This window comes from Armigeres subalbatus, chromosome 2, assembly GCF_024139115.2.
Source record: "Armigeres subalbatus isolate Guangzhou_Male chromosome 2, GZ_Asu_2, whole genome shotgun sequence".
Taxonomy (NCBI): domain Eukaryota; kingdom Metazoa; phylum Arthropoda; class Insecta; order Diptera; family Culicidae; genus Armigeres; species Armigeres subalbatus.
In genome coordinates, this window is record NC_085140.1 from 84,273,391 (window position 1) to 84,290,764 (window position 17,374).

At 38.1% G+C, this 17,374-nt stretch overlaps 1 protein-coding gene and 2 pseudogenes across 1 annotated transcript in view; 2 read left to right on the top strand and 1 right to left on the bottom strand.

Moving 5' to 3' along the window:
• Nucleotides 1-17,374, top strand: part of LOC134209656 (breast cancer anti-estrogen resistance protein 1) — a 461,209-nt gene that overhangs the window by 26,040 nt on the left and 417,795 nt on the right. The gene's annotated exons all lie outside the window — the stretch shown is intronic.
• LOC134215051 (ER membrane protein complex subunit 3-like) lies at nucleotides 2,928-4,017 on the bottom strand (annotated as a pseudogene).
• On the top strand, nucleotides 4,096-4,497 carry LOC134215067 (ER membrane protein complex subunit 3-like; annotated as a pseudogene).

A 17,374-nucleotide genomic window follows, 5' to 3' on the forward strand; every position in this document is an offset into this window, starting at 1 on the left:
ACCGAAGGGTCTCAGATTTCCTTGAAACGGTTTCCAAGTCGTTTCTGGGAGAACGTTAGGCAGAATAACAGCGATTTTGACTCCTTTTACGATTGTTCCCCTGCTAAAAAAAGATTCCCATTCTGTTCGCTTCACACGCTTGCTTGTGATATCTAACCATTTTATTCTTTATTGCTATGCACCTTCCTACTTTGAGTAGTTAATACTGAACTAACCGATAAATGCCAATAGATCAATAATAAAATAATTTTTCATGCATAACCAATGCTTTGAATTTCGAACTCCGAGTTTTGGGTAAATATCTGTGTTGTTGGCTCCACATTTTCATCGAATGTTTCAGAGAATCAGAAAGCTAGAATAATCAAAAACTTTTTTACCAATTACTTAGAGGGTAACAGAGACTACATTAGCTGTTGGTTTATTAAAGTTGACCTAATTCCAATGATAGCTCTCCATTTTGAAAACATGTTTCTAAATAATTTAAGAAAAAATTGAAACCCTATTTATAAATTTTCACATTCTAATTCATAGAGAACTTTTACATAAATTTTTGTAGAAATCTTAAAATGAGGAAAGAAAGTCGTGTACCATAAAGTAAAAAAAAAAATTGCCGCTATTCCTCGCCATCAGCTTCTTGTTATTGGCATTACATCCCCCACTGGGAAATTTCCGCCTCATAGCGTAGTATTCATTAAGCACTTTCACATATTTGTTAACCCTTAAAAGGCCAGGACGACAGTCACCTCCTTCGAAGTACTCGTTCTCAGTAAAGCGTTGACCAAATTTCATGACCCCGGACTTTTCTTAAAGGGGATTAGTAGGGCTTTCTTTTGACTTAGGTGCCGCCCCGCTAGACCCCTCCCCGCGTTCATGAGTTTTGAAAATGTCTGTGTTTTTTCCTTATTTTTTGCTATGATGGCCAAATTTCTTCAGTAATCAAGTGCAATAAAGTTCTGGCGTCATAAAATAAAGTAGATACATGAAATATATCAAGTCGAAGTGATTTTGAACGTTTCCAAGTTATCTGATTACTGTAATTACCGATATTGAAAGCCATATTCCTGATCTAAGAGTTGTGGTCATATTTCTTAAAATCTGATCACGAAATAAACCAAATTGTGCCAGACAGGAGGGAAAAATATCACAAAAATCTGTAGACATATATGTTATCAATTGTATGTGTTGAATATACTATTTTGGAGCATTCCAGTTCATCCAAAATATCCGTAAGTTCAGGTCTTGAATTCTACCTTAGAAGCGAAAGGTGATGTGCACATAAAAATACTCAGAGTACCTCCTACTCAGTTCAAAGATATCAAATGACTCATGGGAAACTTTTCTGCGTGCCCCATTGTGACATTCTAGAATGCGCGAAATGTTCTGAAGTTCGGCTCGTAAGATCTACGCAACAACGGCCTCGAAAATGTTTTCGGCAGCTATCAAAACCCTTCCCAACAGATCCTTAGATACCTGCCAAGAAACGTTATACCAATCTCAGGGTTGTTACGACTAAGCGGATTTCGCGATTTTCGCGGATTTCGCGGTTTTCGCGGATTTGGCGCGGATTTACATAACGATTTCAGGGCTTCGCGCGGATTTGGCGCGGATTTAGTTTTATTAATAATTGGTGGAATTAAATAGAGTTACTTAACTCGTCTTAGACGGTTGAATACTTCCCACTAAAAAGAGCTTAAAATATATTTTCTGAGTTTAGGTGAAAGTTTAACAAATAAAATGCTGGATCTAAGGATGTTTATTTGAAAATTAGTTTTATGTCTATCTAGATGGGTTTCATTATCGTTAGCAAATGTTGTTGAAAACAAAATTTACGTTTGAAGTCAGTTACTCACATTATTTTTCGGATACTTACAGGCTCTTAGGAGCCTGTAATTTTTAAACCATTTTAAAGCATGACGCATGCAACACATGTTTGATGAAGGACATGAACACCCGAGATATTTGTCAGTTTCCAATTGATTATCGTAAAAGGAATAAAATAGCATGATATATCATATCATTTTTCGAAAGTTTTTTCGCCAGGAATTCTGATATAGTGTTGAAAATTACATTGCTTTCATAGCATTAATCTAAAACGAATAAGGGTTTATCCAACAATTGGAAATACAAAAAAGTTCCTTTATTTGATGCAAATGCAATTAAATGAATAAGTACTTCAGCCAGGGTAGAAATATTTCACAGTCAGTGCAGTGAAAAACATGGATCTCAGTATAATCTGCAGTCGCCTTCATCGCCGCCGTGGTGAGTGCGACTGGGTGCAGCCGAAAAATCCAGCCCCCTGAAACGGCTGTCATCTGCATACAATATGATTGAAGCCAAAAACTTGGTGCTGAACTTGGTGCTAGCTGTCAAGCTGTTGCTTTAAGCACGGAACACAGTGACGCATGCGACAATATCGCTCGAGAAGAGATTTAATTCGAATGAAAAATAAAGAAACAGTTTTTTTAAGCGCACCATCTAAAATATGTTTGATTCGTTAATTTCAGATACACACACACTTAACCAGCATTTCAATCTTCGGTATTTTGTTTGCTGAGTTTCAACTGTAAAATAGCTTTTTTACTGAAATACAAGTTTTCTAGTAGACCTTCAATGATTATCAGTAATAAATTCCCGAGTTTCGGTAAAAAATATGTTTATTGCTCTGACGTTTACTTATTTTTACTGAAAGAATCATTAAATTCGTAAATTGCTGAATTGCACAAAAATTCGGTACATATCAAAACAGCGCCACCGGCGAAAAATGAAAATTTACCGACTAGTTATTAGAACAATAATGAACACAATTGTAGAGCCCTTTGTTGTTGTTTACTTGGTTATTCACCCAAGTCTCTAAAGTCTCGAGTTTGCTCAAGTCTCATAATCGCTAACAAATAAAAAACAACTAATTGCCATATTTAGGCACGATTCTAGATTTTAAGAGCAGCCTCCTCACGGCTGTGGAAGACAGCATCCGACGGAGATACGCCACTGGCCGCCATCAGCATCTCCGTTTCAATGTTCGTCAAAGCATTCTGGTACTTTCGAGCGCTTCCGACTTTGCTTTGAAGGCGGCTTTGGGATCCTGCGGTATGGCTACCGCTGCTCCGGACATTTGGTCTTGCATGGTTTGCATCTGATCAGCGGCATTGTTTACTCCCAGAACACGAGGCCAACTCGATACCCAGCTGCAGCATTGGCTTGAAGCGCAACGTCAGTGGGAATGGGACCTTCGTCGTCAAGAACCCCGACAACATCCAATTGATGCAGCCACCGATTACTTTCAACGGTGAAACGTCGATGAAGTAACTCTTGACCATATCGGACAACATTGCGCATCAATTGGGACTGGGTGGAGCTCGCGTATATGTGTCATGAAATAACCCGTTGTGGTTTCCTTATTGTTGAAGTAATGCCGTCTCAAAATCAACGACTGCGGGGTGAGGTATTTGCCGTTTTCACGAAGAAGCCGCGTCGTCTTCAATATGTGTCAATTCGTTTTTTGTGGAATGAAATCCACATTGAAAAGTATTGGCGGATGATTCCGACCAGAAAGGTGATAACCAGAATCTGCAGAAACACCCAACTCTGCCATGTTTTCGTTACACCATGTATAACTTTGTATCAAGATTATTATTTACCTTACAAAATCTAGCAGAAAATATCACAAAACCCCTGAAATTTCATCCTTATTTATATTTCATGCGAAAAGGAATTGATTAGATATACTGTCCAATCAGTAAAATATTTTCCAAAACATAAATCCTCATTTACTGACTAACTCAGTTATGTTCACATAAACAAACTATCTTTATTACCGATTTTAATGTTTATTTGACATTTCTCGTTTATGCTGACAATTCGGTAATGTAAAATATTCCTGTTGAAATTACTGGGTCCAAAAACTCAGTAAAATTTTACCGAGTCCGGTAAAATAAAGTAGCTGTGTATAAGACGACGCGGCTTCTCCGTGAAAACGGCAAATACCTCACCCCGCAGTCGTTGACTTTGAGACGGCATTACTTCAACAATAAGGAAACCACAACGGGTTATTTCACGACACATATACGGGCTCCACCCAGTCCCAATTGATGCGCAATGTTGTCCGATATGGTCAAGGGTTACTTCATCGGCGTTTCACCGTTGAAAGTAATCGGTGGCTGCATCAATTGGATGTTGTCGGGGTTCTTGACGACGAAGGTTCCATTCCCACTGACGTTGCGCTTCAAGCCAATGCTGCAGCTGGGTATCGAATTGGCCGCGTGTTCTGGGAGTAAACAATGCCGCTGATCAGATGCAAACCATGCAAGACCAAATGTCCGGAGCAGCGGTAGCCATACCGCAGGATCCCAAAGCCGCATTCAAAGCAAAGTCGGAAGCGCTCGAAAGTACCAGTATGCTTTGACGAACATTGAAACGGAGATGCTGATGGCGGCCAGTGGCGTATCTCCGTCGGATGCTGTCTTCCACAGCCGTGAGGAGGCTGCTCTTAAAATCTAGAATCGTGCCTAAATATGGCAATTAGTTGTTTTTTATTTGTTAGCGATTATGAGACTTGAGCAAACTCGAGACTTTAGAGACTTGAGTGAATAACCAAGTAAACAACAGCCAAGGGCTCTACAATAGCGTTCAGTATTTTTCTAATAACTAGGTAATCGGTAAATTTCTATTTTTCACCGATGGCGCTGTTTTGATATGTACCGAATTTTTGTGCAATTCAGCAATTTACGAATTTAATGATTTTTTCAGTAAAAATAAGTAAACGTCGGAGCAATAAACATATTTTTTTACCGAAACTCGGGAATTTATTACTGACAATCATTGGAGGTCTACTAGAAAACTTGTATTTCAGTAAAAAAGCTATTTAACAGTTGAAACTCAGCAAACAAAATACCGAAGATTGAAATGCTGGTTAAGTGTGTAGCGCAAAAGTTATCAGCACTGTATTTGTCACAATAACAAATATCAAATTATTAATAATAACAAATTTGTCAAGTCTGCCTGATACCCATGTCGATATCTTAACGGTTTGATAGATGTCTGAAGGAATTTGACAAATATTTGGCATTGTGATAAAGAGTGGGCCTTTAATTTCTAATGCATCGTTCTGTTAAAAAAACAAATTTTTGCAAGTAGAAAAAATAAGACTGCAAACCAACTGATTGATCAGCAGTGATTTATTTTTCCTCCAAATTTAAGAACACTATTCTCGTTGGAATCTGAAGCAAAATAAAAAAAACGCTGGTATCTCCAGCAGTTTTCTGTTCATGTTTGAATTTTGTTTAAATAAATAAAATAATTATTTATTTTGCTGCTCAGAAATGCGGCGTAATTGCAAAGTGCATTGATCCAAATTCTAATCTCCTGTTATTATTTCTAATCTAATCCTCCATTGTTATTATTTCTAATCTCCTGACTTTTACGCTAAGTCCATTATACTTCAAAAAACTATTATTCTGTCAACACACAAATGGTCCAGTTTAAAGCAAAATTTTATCCACAATGCGACATCTACTTCCAGTTGGATCAGATCAAATGTAAAGAAAAAAGGTTCCAATATTGTTTCATAAAACACCTGTCGATGACACGTACAATGACTAAGTAGATTGATTTATCTTAGTTTCGACGCCCACATTATAGTGAGCTCAAGTTTGTAACCAAAGAGCTAATGCGTCAAGATCAGATAGATGAATTGAGTTCGTCAACTGAAAAGTAGGTGTGCTGTCTCATATCTCATAGAGGCAGTTCAATAATTATCGAATAACCCTGCTTCCAGAGCAAGATTACTTTTGATAGATTTACGTTTTAATGGTTTCGGAAGGTGCACCAGCCTTTTTTAAGACTGGGTATTTTTTAAATCTTCGAACTGGCGCTTTCAAGTTTAGGGTATGCAACATTTTTGAACCCCTAGAGGAAGTGCTACCCAATATCCGCTTATATCTTTCAAATGAGACGTGTGATACAAGCTAAAATCACATAATTTCATAGATGAAAGTCTTATTTATGAAAAGGAAATGTTTATAAATCGCTGAGATTTTTAACTATCTGAAAATATTCTTTGTTCTGGAAAATGCAACATATGTTGGACCCCCAAATGTACACATTTTGGACACCCCCCTTTTAGTCTCTTCAAAAATGAATTTTCAATTTACACAGGTCATTTGAGCTAAAGCAGTCTTTTTTTTGTCTTTATTCAGGAGACTTTCATAAAGCAAAGTCTTATCTTTCGATTAACATGCATCAATGAGAAGATTGCATCGATTCAAATTTGCAATTTCAACATGAACTGATTGTGTTCGTTCTGAGATATTCATTGATGTATGCTTTGAAGCGCATTGTAACGCTTGCCTTCTTGAAAAAATTGATTTCATTAACATTTCATCCAATCTTATTTGCATAAAGACCATGCGGGATTCAGCAGCGGCATTGAATTTAGTTCAGATATCAATAAAATGTCAACAGGAGGGTCCAAAATATGTAGGGGTCCAAATCAAGTTGGTTACCCTAATTTTTCGGTAAATTAGACGGACCTTAATGTTTGTTTTCATTCGGATTCTGACAAACTTATTCCTCGAAGGACCTTAGCCGGCCCTGTAAACATACTGTGAAACAATATTAAATTTCCGGTTCTGGCATCCCTAAATTGTCAAAATCGGATGATAATTGACAGAGTTATAATATATTTGAAATTAATCTCAAAATTTGCTTAACCCAGTTTATATGGTCATGTACAGCATGTTACGAGCGTTATAATGGCCGCTTATTTTAAACTCTTTTAGTGGAATGTCTAGAAGTAATTTGATTTAAAACGGAAAGTAGTACGGGGTTGGACTTTTTTCATACTGTGTATCAAGTGTGATATCACAAAATAAAATTTGAAATCGAAAAATTGCGTTTATTATGCAGTAGAAGGAAAGTCCAGCCCCGTACTGCTAACCGTTTTTAATTAAATTGCTCCTAAAATGTTTGAAAAGAGTTTTAAAAAACTTCCCGTATGTTTCCTCGTGCAATTTTTTTCAAATATTATCCTTAGACTTCTTCTTCATGCAACCTTTATTCGCCAATAATGATAAATTCACGAAGATGATGATGATCGCTGCGATGACAAACGACACAAGACAAACGTCAAATAGATTGCACCTTACCAGAACATGTTAAATTGTGGCGGCTATCGAAATTTATTTATTGGGTTTTTCGGTGATACATTCTGCTGATTTTGATGATAATTATATTGTGGCAGCTATTACCACAAGTAAAATGCTGAATTAATGACGAAAACAGAACAATAGGGTAAAACGTCCTATCGTTGTGGTATGCCCTAATGTTGCGGTAGTGTTGAAGTAGTCCATTCTGGATATAATACCATTGAAAACAATTGTGGGTACGCTAAAACTCTTCGGATTAACGACTAGAACAGCTTTTGTTTGAGAAAATTCCGTTCAAAATGATGAAAAATCAACATTTTTCGTTTTAAATTTGTATCCTTTGAGCCTATTATTGCGGTAGTGCTAAGGTCCTATTGTTGCGGTATCGCTCCCCATAAGAATTACATGCAATACCGCAATAATAGGACTGACCTTCAAAAAACTGCGTCCTATTATTGCGGTAGTTTGTTTTTATTGTGATAAAAACAAAACAACATAAGTACAGCACAATTGACGTAATATTTACGAAACTATAGTTAACGAGCATTCTATTCAACTACTACAATGTGGAAATCGACCAACAGGTAATTTTTGAAGAATTTTAGTAATCAATTCTGTTTTGACACGGTGCTCCATAATAGGTCGTTTTACCCTATAACTTAAGTTATTGAAATTTAAATTTTCACAATCGAAAATCATTTTGCGATACATAATTAAATACCCGCGCGACATGTACGGTACAATATGAACGGAGCTTTAAACTTCAAGAACAGCACTAGCGCCACACCAACAAACGGTGGCTTCAAGAACTAGTGCTTGTTTCACGGGGTTGGAAAAATCACTTCCAACACCGACAGTTCAATTTCGCATTCAGCCACTCACAAGTCGCTCTGACATGCTGCTCAGTTCGCGCCTTACCGTATGACTGTGAGTGGCCCATTTAAACGCGTGGTGAATTTTTTCAATTTGCTGGGTGAATGTGTACATTTTGCTGTGGTAAATTTCATCTTCGCGGCGCAGTGGGTGATGTGAGTTCTGTTGTTTACTTTTCTGCCTCTCCGGGAATGTGAGGTTGATTTCAAAGCAGGAAGAAAATAAAAACATGATATAAAAAACATCACCTTCATCCAGTGCTGCCAAAAATTTACAACCCTGACTTCAGCAGAAAATCGTTCAAACATTGTAATTTTCAAAAGGTATTGCTGAAAAATCGCAGTGATTCTATGTGCATTTTTTTGCGATATTTTTTTAAAACACTGATAATTTTTTCTCAGGAATATTCACATAAAATTTAAAAAATCACCTGAAGAATTTTCACAAAGATTCTATTAGGAACTTTATAAATTTATTTGTGCAGCCTGAAGAGGATTTCTGCAGCATTTTAAAACCAAAAAGTTGTAAAGAAAATTGTGGATGAATTTCTGCAAAACATCTTGGAGCACTGACCCCACGAATTACTGTAAAAAAATCGCAGCAATGTCATATTTAATTTTCGACACAATCCTTGGTTATCCACAGGAATTCAAAAAAGAATGTCTGCAGAAATTTCTAAAACGATTTCCACAGAAATTCACAAAGGAAGTTCCGAATATATTTCTGAAAGAATTTTTACAGGTTTCCAGAGAAATTTCCGTAAAAATTCACTTTGCAATTTCCTCAGAAATTCCTGTAACGATGATCACAGGAATTTCTTTATACAAATTGCGTCTAGATTTTAACGAAAGATTCTCCGGGAGTTTTTCCACAGGAAGTCACCAATCAATTTCTGTATGAATGACCAAAGGGATTTCCGCAGAAATTAATAAAGAAAATTGCACATGTTGTCTCTGAAAATGTCCCGTAGGTTGTTCTTTAAATTTTTTTTTATTTATGACAATATTCCCGAAAGAATTTCAGCTTAATTTCCCAGGGGAACTTTTGCAAGAAGGAGGAATTTCCATAAATGTTCTAAGAAAAAAATTCCGCAGACAATTTGGAACGACTTCTGCAAGAGCAGTTGGATTTCGGCAGAAAATTCCAGGATAATTTCCGCGAACATTCCCGAAAACACCAGAAATTTCCGAGATAAATGTGTGCGAATGATGAATTTCCGCAGGAATTTGCGGATATTCTCGGAGATTTTAACTGAAATTCTATTAAAATTACGAAAAATGGGTGTTAAAAATGTTAATTGGCGGAATTTCCTGCATGAACTCCTAGACAAACTTGTCACAAGAATTGAAGAAGGATTTTCCGCACAAATTCCGGACTAATTGTTTCTGGATTTTTCTACAAAATTTCCGATGAAAATTTTTGCTGAAACATTTATTATTTGTTTCTTGATACAATTTGTTTTACAGAAGTTTTGTTTAAATACGAAATTGTACGGTCTAATTACCTAATCTCAACGTAAGTATGTCTTGTGATCAAAAACTAACAACAAAGCTGCATAATTTGTTACTTGAGAAGAAATTGCGGTTTCGGCGGATTTTTTATTATTTGCCAAGTTTATCTATAATCAAATCTGGCCTGAACATTCCTTGTATATCAATGCATCTCGTACAGTTCGATCAACAAAAAATCCACTTCAAATAGTGAAACAAAACATGCCCAAACCAGCATCTAAGAAGCGGTGCTTATTGAAATAGTTTTGGCTGTTGAGTTCTTGTTCACTTATCTTCCGTACTTCTAGTCAATCAAAAGACCATCTAGAAAAGTTGTTATATTAACTGCGATTTTGTTAGTCCTATTTTCAATTTGGTGCAAACTTTTGTAAAGTTGAAATTTAAAATGATATTTAATATCAGTAATAATATAAAAAACGAACTTGAAGAAATTATGTTTAGTTAAACTTGATATTTTACGAATATTTGAGAAGTCAGTTCGCGCAGATTTGGCGCGGAATGGATTTCATGTCGCGCGGAAACGGCGCGGATTTGGCGCGGGAAATATTTCAGGATCTCCGTAACAACCCTGCAATCTGTCTGCATTTCAATACACTGAAAGCCATCCAAAACGTCGTTGAGTTCAGGTCGTCAGATCTACAATCAAGTAGAAGCGCAATGCGTGTTTCAAATCAAGCTAAAGTCATCCTGCCCAGTTCAAAGAAATCAAATGACTTATTGAAATCTGTCTACGTGCCCCATAATGATATTCGAGAATGCGCGAAATGTTCTGAAGATCGGCTCGTAAGACCTACGCAACAATGGCCTTGAAAATGTTTTCGGCAGCTATCAAAACCCTTCCCAACAGATCCTTAGATACCTGCCAAGAAACGTTATACCAATCTATCTGCATTTCAATACACTGAAAGCCATCCAAAACGTCCTTGAGTTCAGGTCGCCAGATCTACCATCAAGTAGAAGCGCAATGCGTATTTCAAATCAAGCTCAGGTCATCCTGCCCAGTTCAAAGAAATCAAATGACTTATTGGAAATCTGTCTACGTGCCCCATAATGATATTCGAAAATACACGAAATGTTCTGAAGTTTGGCTCATAAGACCTACGTAACAATAGTCTTGAAAATGTTTTCGGCAGTTATCAAAACCTTTCCCAACAGATCCTTAGATACCTGCCAAGAAACGTAATACCAATCTATCTGCATTTCAATACACTGAAGGCCATCCAAAACGTTCTTGAGTTCAGGACGTCAGATCTACAATCAAGTAGAAGCGCAATGGTTGTTTCAATCAAGCTCAGGTCATCCTCCCCAGCTCAAAGAAATCAAATGACTTATTGGAAATTTTTCTGCGTGCCCTACAATGACATTCTAGAATGCGCGAAATGTTCCGAAGTTATGTCGTAAGATCTACACAACAAACGCCTCCAATACAAACGTTCAGGTCGTCAGATCTACCATCAAGTAGAAGCGCAATGCGTGTTTCAAATCAAGCTCAGGTCATCCTGCCCAGTTCAAAGAAATCAAATGACTTATTGGAAATCTGTCTACGTGCTCCATAATGATATTCGAAAATACACGAAATGTTCTGAAGTTTGGCTCATAAGACCTACGTAACAATAGTCTTGAAAATGTTTTCGGCAGCTATAAAAACCCTTCCCAACAGATCCTTAGATACCTGCCAATAAACGTAATATCAATCTATCTGCATTTCAATACACTGAAGGCCATGCGAAACATTCTTGAATTCAGGTTGTCAGATCTACAATCAAGTAGAAGCGCAATGCTTGTTTCACACCAAGCTCAGGTCATCCTGGCCAGCTCAAAGAAATAAAATGACTTATTGAAAGAAATTCTGCGGGCCTCATAATGACATTCTAGAATGTGCGAAATGTTTTGAAGTTCGGCTCGTAAGATCTACGCAACAACGGCCTCCAATATGTTTTCGGCAGCTATCAAAACCCTTCCCAACAGATCCTTAGATACCTGCCAAGAAACGTTAAACCAATCTATCTGCATTTCAATACACTGAAAGCCATCCAAAACGTTCTTGAGTTCAGGACGTCAGATCTACAATCAAGTAGACGCGCAATGCGTGTTTCAAATCAAGCTCAGGTCATCTTGCCCAGATCAAAGAAATCAAATGACTTATTGATTTTTTTTCTGCGGGCCCCATAATGACATACTAGAATGCGCGAAATGTTCTGAAGTTCGGCTTTTTAGATCTACGCAAAAACGGCCTCCAATATGTTTTCGGCAGCTATCAAAACACTTCCCAACAGATCCTTAGATACCTGCCAAGAAACGTTATACCAATCTTTCTGCATTTCAATACAGTGAAGGCCATTCCAAACGTTCGTGAGTTCAGGTCGTCAGATTTACAATCAAGTAGAAGCACAATGGTTGATTCAAATCAAGCACAGATGATCCTGCCCAGTTCAAAAAAATCTGCGGGCCCAATAATGACATTCATGCATACGCGAAATGTTCTGAAGTTCGGTTCGTACGATCTACGCAACAACGGCCTCCAATATGTTTTCGGCAGCTGTCAAAACACTTACTAAAAGATCCTTAGATACCTGCCAAGAAACGTTATACCAATCTTTCTGCATTTCAATACACGGAAGGCCATCCAAAACGTTCATGAGTTCAGGTCGTCAGATGTACAATCAAGTAGAAGCGCTATGGTTGTTTTAAATGAAGCTCAGGTGATCCTGCCCAGTTCAAAGAAATCAAATGAGTTATTGAAAGAAATTCTGCGGGCCTCATAATTACATTCTGGAATGTGCGAAATGTTCTGAAGTTTGGCTCGTAAGATCTACGCAACAACGGCCTCCAAAATGTTTTCGGCAGCTATCAAAACCCTTCCCAACAGATCCTTGGATACCTACCAATAAACGTTATATCAATCTATCTGCATTTCAATACACTGAATGCCATCCAAAACGTTTTGGAGTTCAGGTCGTCAGATCTACAATCAAGCAGAAGCGCAATGGTTGTTTCAAATCAAGCTCAGGTCATCTTGCCTAGTTCAAATAAATGAAATGACTTATTGAAAAAAAATCTGCGGGCCTCATAATTACATTCTAGAATGCGCGAAATGTTCTGAAGTTCGGCTGATAAGATCTACGCCACAACGATCTCCAAAATGTTTTCGGCAGCTATCAAAACCCTTCCCAACAGATCCTTAGATACCTGCCAAGAAACGTTATACCAATCTATTTGCATTTCAATACACTGAAGGCCATCCAAAACGTTCAGGTCACCAGATCTAAAATACTTTATTGTATGCAACGATCTGTTAGGAAGGGTTTTGATAGCTGTCGAAATCATTTTTTTTGCTAGCCAAACTTCAGAATATTCCACGCATTTTAGAATGTAATTGTGGGGCACTACGCTTCTAATTGATTGAAGATCTGAGGCCCTGTACTCAAGAACGTTTTGGACGGGCTTCAGTGTATTGAAATGAAAAAAGATCGGTATACCGTTTCTTGGCTGGTATCCAACGATCTGTTGGGAAGGGTATTAATAGTTGTCGAAAATTTGTTGGAAGCCGTTGTTTCGCGCATTCTAGAATGTCATTATGGGAGACGCAGAAAAATTTCCAATAAGTCATTTGATTTCATTGAACTGAGCAGGTTGATCTGAGCTTGATTTGAGACAAGCATTCGTCTTCTACTTGATTGTAGATTTATCGACCTGAACTCAAAACGTTTTGAATGGCCTTCAGTGTATTGAAATGCAGAAAGATCGGTATTACGTTTCTTGGCAGGTATCCAAGGATCTGTTGGGAAAGGTTTTGATAGCTGCCGAAAACATTTTGGAGGCCGTTGTTAGCGTAGGTCTTACGAGCCGAACTTCAGAACATTTCGCGCATTCTAGAATGACATTATGAGGCCCGCAGAATTTCTTTCAATAAGTCATTTGATTTCTTTGAACTAGGCAAGATGACCTGAGCTTGATTTGAAACAACCTTTGCGCTTCTGCTTGATTGTAAATCTGACGACCTGAACTCAAGAACGTTTTGGATGGCCTTCAGTGTATTGAAATGCAGATAGATTGGTATGACGTTTCTTGGCAGGTATCTAAGGATCTGTTGGGAAGGGTTTTGATAGCTGCCGAAAACATATTGGAGGCGTTTGTTGTATAGATCTTACGACATAACTTCGGAACATTTCGCGCATTTTAGAATGTCATTGTAGGGTACGCAGAAAAATTTCCAATTCTTGGCAGGCATCTAAGAATCTGTTGGGAAAGGTTTTGATAGCTGCCGAAAACAATTTCAAGGCTGTTGTTGCGTAGGTCTTACGAGCCAAACTTCAGAACATTTCGCACATTCTCGAATATCATTATGGGGCACGTAGACAGATTTCCAATAAGTCATTTGATTTCTTTGAACTGGGCAGGATGACTTGAGCTTGATTTGAAACACGCATTGCGCTTCAACTTGATTGTAGATCTGACGACCTGAACTCAAGGACGTTTTGAATGGCTTTCAGTGTATGGATGCAGATAGATTAGGTTTAACGTTTCTTGGCAGGTATCTAAGGATCTATTGGGAAGGGATGTGATAGCCGAAGAAAACATATTGGAGGCCGTTGTTGCGTAGATCTTACGAACTGAACTTCAGAACATTTCATGCATTCTAGAATGTCATTATGAGGCCCGCAGAATTTTTTTCCAATAAGTCATTTGATTTCTTTGAACTAGGCAAGATGACCTGAGCTTGATTTGAAACAACCATTGCGCTTCTGCTTGATTTTAGATCTGACGACCTGAACTCAAGAACGTTTTGGATGGTCTTCAGTTTATTGAAATGCAGATAGATTGGTATAACGTTTCTTGGTAGGTATCCAAGGATCTGTTGGGAAGGGTTTTGATAGCTGCCGAAAACATTTTCAAAGCCATTGTTGCGAAGGTCTTACGAGCTGAACTTCAGAACATTTCGCGCATTCTCGAATATCATTATGGGGCACGTAGACAGATTTCCAATAAGTCATTTGATTTCTTTGAACTAGGCAGGATGACTTGAGATTGATTTGAAACACGCATTGCGCTTCAACTTGATTGTAGATCTGACGACCTGAACTCAAGGACGTTTTGGATGGCTTTCAGTGTATTGAAATGCAGATAGATTGGTATAACGTTTCTTGGCAGGTATCTAAGGATCTGTTGGAAAGGGTTTTGATAGCTGCCGAAAACATTTTCAAGGCCATTGTTGCGAAGGTCTTACGAGCCGAACTTTGGAACATTTCGCGCATTCTCGAATATCATTATGGGGCACGTAGACAGATTTCCAATAAGTCATTTGATTTCTTTGAACTGGGCAGGATGACTTGAGCTTGATTTGAAACACGCATTGCGCTTCTACTTGATTGTAGATCTGACGACCTGAACTCAAGAACGTTTTGGATGGCTTTCAGTGTATTGAAATGCAGATAGATTAGCATAACGTTTCTTGGCACTTATCTATGGATCTGTTGGGAAGGGTTTTGATAGCTGCCGAAAATATATTGGAGGCCGTTGTTGCGTAGATCTTACGAACTGAACTTCAGAACATTTCGCGCATTATAGAATGTCATTATGAAGCCCGCAGAATTTCCTTCAATAAGTCATTTGATTTCTTTGAACTGGGCAGGATGACTTGAGCTTGATTTGAAACACGCATTGCGCTTCTACTTGATTGTAGATCTGACGACCTGAACTCAAGGACGTTTTGGATGGCTTTCAGTGTATTGAAATGCAGACAGATTGGTATAACGTTTCTTGGCAGGTATCTAAGGATCTGTTGGGAAGGGTTTTGATAGCTGCCGAAAGCATTGTCGAGGCCGTTGTTGCGTAGATCTTACGAGCCGAACTTCAGAACATTTCGCGCATTCTAGAATGTCACAATGGGGCACGCAGAAAAGTTTCCCATGAGTCATTTGATATCTTTGAACTGAGTAGGAGGTACTCTGAGTATTTTTATGTGCACATCACCTTTCGCTTCTATGGTAGAATTCAAGACCTGAACTTACGGATATTTTGGATGAACTGGAATGCTCCAAAATAGAATATTCAACACATATAATTGATAACATATATGTCTACAGATTTTTGTGATATTTTTCCCTCCTGTCTGGCACAATTTGGTTTATTTCGTGATCAGATTTTAAGAAATATGACCACAACTCTTAGATCAGGAATATGGCTTTCAATATCGGTAATTACAGTAATCAGATAACTTGGAAACGTTCAACTTGATATATTTCATGTATCTACTTTATTTTATGACGCCAGAACTTTATTGCACTTGATTACTGAAGAAATTTGGCCATCATAGCAAAAAATAAGGAAAAACCCAGATTAATCCACCTAGTGGTGATGATGCCTTTCTCGTGCATCATAAAATGTACTGAAAAAATCACATAGGAAAGGTCAAAAAAGCACTTTAGGGGGATAGATCGCATATTTTCTATCATTTTGCATGTTTTTGCATTAATTACTATGCATTTCCACCATTCTTGAAAAAATTTTTTTTTTCGATTTTGAATTTTTTTTCCAAGGGGGGACCCTTGGGAAAAAACAATGATTTTTCAATAATTCCGAAATGCAATGTCCGATCAGGCCAATTTTCAATAGCAAACAATGGGACCGCATTCCCCGTCGAATGCAACTTGTTGCGAGTAAATCGGGTAATGCTAAGTTCCAAAAAGTGTGTCTACAAAATTTGTACACATACACACATACACACACACACACACACATACATACATACACAACAGACATCACCTCAATTCGTCGAGCTGAGCCGATTGGTATATAACATTATGGGTCTCCGAGCCTTCTATCAAAAGTTTGGTTTTGGGTGAAGTTATAGCCTTTACGTATACTTAGTATACGAGAAAGGCAAAACACAGACATTTTCAAAACTCATGAACGCGGGGGGGGGGTCTAGCGGTGCGGCACCTAAGTCAAAAGAAAGCCCTACTAATCCCCTTTAAGAAAAGTCCGGGGTCATGAAATTTGGTCAACGCTTTACTGAGAACGAGTACTTCGAAGGAGGTGACTGTCGTCCCGGCCTTTTAAGGGTTAATTGAGAGGTTTCTAAGCCAAGTTACCATTTTTGCATTAGTATATCGTCATGAGGCTAACACGTTGATACTTTTAAGTCCAGGAAAGTCGAGAATATTTCCAATCCGAACATTTTCTAGACCGGACCGGAAATCGAACACAGCCACCTACAGCTTGGCCTTGCTTTGTAGCCGCGCATCTTATCGCAAGGCCAAGGAAGGCCTCTCGTCATCAGCGTGAATAAATAAAATATTGTCACGTTAAATTGTTTTGAGAAACATTCTCTAACTACACACTAATTTTTTTTCGCTGGAATCCAGCAAAGTTTTGCTGATTTTTTTGTGCTGTTTATCCAGCAATTTTTTCAGCAAAATAAATTACTGGTAAACCAGCAAAACTTTTTTCCAATAAAATGACAGTTCAAATGCTGAATTTCCAGCAAAAAAAATGCTGGTTTCCAGCAATTTGTTTAAAAACACCGTTTGCTGTATTTTCGGCATTATTTAGATATAAAATAAAAAATGCCCGTATTTTTTTTTCTTTTGAGATGCATAATAGGTAAATAGACTAAATATAATTAAACCGGTGCGGAACAACGTCGGGTATATGGGTCGAAGTAGACGGAACGATTGGTTCGACGAAGAGTGCAGACAGATTCTGGAGGAGAAGGACGCAGCGCGGGCGGTCGCGCTGCAGCAAGGTACCCGGCAGAACGTGGAACGTTATAGACGGAAGCGGAGACAGCAGACCCGCCTTTTTCAGGAGAAGAAACGCCGCCTGGAAGAAGCGGAGTGCGAGGAG